This window comes from Daphnia pulicaria, unplaced genomic scaffold, assembly GCF_021234035.1.
Source record: "Daphnia pulicaria isolate SC F1-1A unplaced genomic scaffold, SC_F0-13Bv2 h1tg000112l, whole genome shotgun sequence".
NCBI classification, from domain to species: Eukaryota; Metazoa; Arthropoda; class Branchiopoda; order Diplostraca; family Daphniidae; genus Daphnia; species Daphnia pulicaria.
In genome coordinates this window covers 30,001-33,435 of record NW_025804815.1, presented here as the reverse complement: position 1 = coordinate 33,435, position 3,435 = coordinate 30,001, and positions in this window count along the sequence as shown.

The window sequence follows — 3,435 nt, the reverse complement described above, 5'->3', positions numbered from 1 at the left end:
TCGTGTGTCATGGCCATAACTGAGCGTACATCTTACCGGGCGCCGAGTTGATCTGGCTTGTTCGATGAACGTTCGGGATACGTACAATCGATATAGCTCCAACCGTAACTCGTTTGTAATTACGCCGGCCATACTCAGCGGGCGCTCAGCTCAGCTCTCGATATCTTCCGTCGAAGGGAAGTTCGTAGTAAAAGAGAGTCAGAGTCGACGCCACATTTTGCGGTCCTCGCATCTCATCCGATTTTTGAATTTTATAGATTTGCCATCACTTCCACCCAATTCTCTCGTTATTTCAATCTCTTGACTTTGTCCGACCGGGCCGTCTTCGCCCCCCTTCAACTCCGTCCATCTCCACTTCTGTGTTCCACACAACGAGCTTCCGTCAAACGGCAAAATGTGAAATATGCGCACGCCGCACGAAATAATTTGAAAGCGTTCTGTTTGGTGGCTTTTTTATTTTTTATCTCTCGGCTCACACACACACACACACATTTCCGCCTGAACGGTAATTTTTTTTGATACGGTGTCAAAAAGTGAAAAGACGCGCACCATTTTCTTTTCTCTTCCGTATCGTCGCTGACGGTAAACGCTGATGGTTATGATGCCGTAAGTTTGGAAGAAAGAATCTTTCCCGTCTTGTCTTGTTACGGTAAAATAACAAAGAACAAGCGTCCGATTTCTCTCACAGACGGCCACAGACAAACCACACGTGCCGAAGAAACGAAACGTCCGAAACCAAAAAAATGTTTGACGCGCGCACCTCTTCTGAACTTTTCGACCAAGAGTCGTTGGATCGAGTGACGAGCTTCTCAGCTGTCGCACCAATCGGTGAAGCGGGCGTTTGAATTCCCGTCCACATCGCGGTTCGGATATATTTTTACATATACCGACCATCGGAAATTTCGAAAACGGTTTTACCGAAGGAATGATATTTCACACACCGACAGCTCATCGAGTTCGTCTCCGTTCAACGGTTTTTTTTTTTTAAGACTTTTTGATCGCATGGGGCTAAACTGGTTAGAGCAAAGCCGCGATCCAAGCAGTGAAAAAAAAACAAAGACAGTGCAAGCGCGATCGAACGGAATCGAAACTAAAATCATGTGAAGTGGCGGGCGGAAAGGAGCTCAGCTACGGTGGAAATGAAACTACAACTAACGCCGAACCGGACAACTTCCCATTCTGCGTCTTCGTTTCATTTCCCAAAGCTCCCCGTCGATACCAAAGTTTTTGCGTCGAAGCTACTAAAGAAATTTCGCGCTTTCCTTTTCGCCTCTTTCGCCTTCCCTTCGATATCTATCCAACCACCGGCTTCGACTTTATTTCTTTCACCCGTCTATTCGCCCGATAGTCGACGGTCGGCCATTCTTTGGTATCGGCCAGGCGGACTAACAAGAAGTAAGACTCGTTTGAAAAATTTGGACCGGGCTTTACAATCGCTGCTTGTCGTAATGTCGCAAATTTGAAAAAAATTTTCAATTCGAGAAACCAAACTATTCGACACTTCGAAAATTTTTGGGACTCTGAAAATTTTTCCGAGTTTAGGAATCGAGACCTCTTCTATACTAAGGAAAACCACTAATGTTCCGCCGCATAATGTCTCCGTTTTCCGGCTCATTTTTAGCGATTGGACGGGGACATTGCCCCATCCAACCGCCAGCCGACTTTCAGGAACCGTCGTTTTCAAAGTTGGGACTTAGAAAATTTTCGACGAGTGGGAATTTTTTACGGTCGCAAGTCATCACGACACGCCCGACCAACCCATTTGAGAGCCGCCACGCCTCGACGGTGTGACGGCTTTTTTTCGAATCGACGGGTCTCGCTCACTCCTCTCTCGCGCCGACCAGAGGCCGGGCGAGAGAGTCGTTGCCAAACACCGTCGTCGGAAATGGGAGAATTTGAGTGGGAATTTTTTACGGTCGCGAGTCATCACGACACGCCCGACCAACCCACTTGAGAGCCGCCACGCCTCGACGGTGTGACGGCTTCTCTTTTCGAATCGACGGGTCTCGCTCACTCCTCTCTCGCGCCGACCAGTGGCCGGGCGAGAGAGTCGTTGCCAAACACCGTCGTCGGAAATCGAGAAATTTTCATTTCCATTTCCATTTTTTTTCATCGGCCTTTATACGTCCAAGTCCCGCCAACCACGTCACTACCACGTCGTCGGGACTTAGAAAAATTTTTCAATTTTTCGGACTTAGAAAATTTTTCAACTTTCTTTTTTTCGACAACCTCTTCCCTATATAGGAAAGTAGTGGATGTTCCGGGCAGTAACTGTACGAAAAAGTCGATTTCCGAATTTTTGCCGGACTTTCACCTGAGCTCAGGCCGGGCCGCCCGCTCAACTGCCGCCCGGTCACCACCAAAAACCGGTCTTGGAAATTTTCGGACTTAGAAAATTTTTCAACTTTTTTCTTTCTCGACAACCTCTTCCCTATATAGGAAAGTAGTGGATGTTCCGGGCAGTAACTGTACGAAAAAGTTGATTTCCGAAATTTTGCCGGGCTTTCACCAGAGCTCAGGCGGGGCTTACCATCACACCCGCCGACCGGTCACCACCAAAAACCGGTCTTGGAAATTTTAGGACTTAGAAATTTTTTCCAACTTTTTTCTTTCGCTCTTTCTCGCCATTTTTAGCCGTCTTTGCTCGTCCCAGTGCCGCCTATAGCTTCACTATCCGTCGTCGGGACTTAGAAAAATTTTTCAATTTTTCGGACTTAGAAAATTTTTTCAATTTTCATTTTCGACAACCTCTTCCCTATATAGGAAAGTAGTGGATGTTCCGGGCAGTAACTGTACGAAAAAGTTGATTTCCGAAATTTTGCCGGACATTCACCTGAGCTCAGGCCGGGCCGCCCGCTCAACTACCGACCGGTCTCCACCAAAAACCGGTCTTGGAAATTTTAGGACTTAGAAATTTTTTCCAACTTTTTTTCTTTCGCTCTTTCTCTCTTTTTCAGCCGCCTTTGCTCGTCCCAGTGCCGCCTATAGCTTCACTATCCATCGTCGGGACTTAGAAAAATTTTTCAATTTTTCGGACTTAGAAAATTTTTTCAATTTTCATTTTCGACAACCTCTTCCCTATATAGGAAAGTAGTGGATGTTCCGGGCAGTAACTGTACGAAAAAGTTGATTTCCGAAATTTTGCCGGACATTCACCTGAGCTCAGGCCGGGCCGCCCGCTCAACTACCGACCGGTCTCCACCAAAAACCGGTCTTGGAAATTTTAGGACTTAGAAATTTTTTCCAACTTTTTTTCTTTCGCTCTTTCTCTCTTTTTCAGCCGCCTTTGCTCGTCCCAGTGCCGCCTATAGCTTCACTATCCATCGTCGGGACTTAGAAAAATTTTTCAATTTTTCGGACTTAGAAAATTTTTCAATTTTCATTTTCGACAACCTCTTCCCTATATAGGAAAGTGGTGGATGTTCCGGGCAGTAA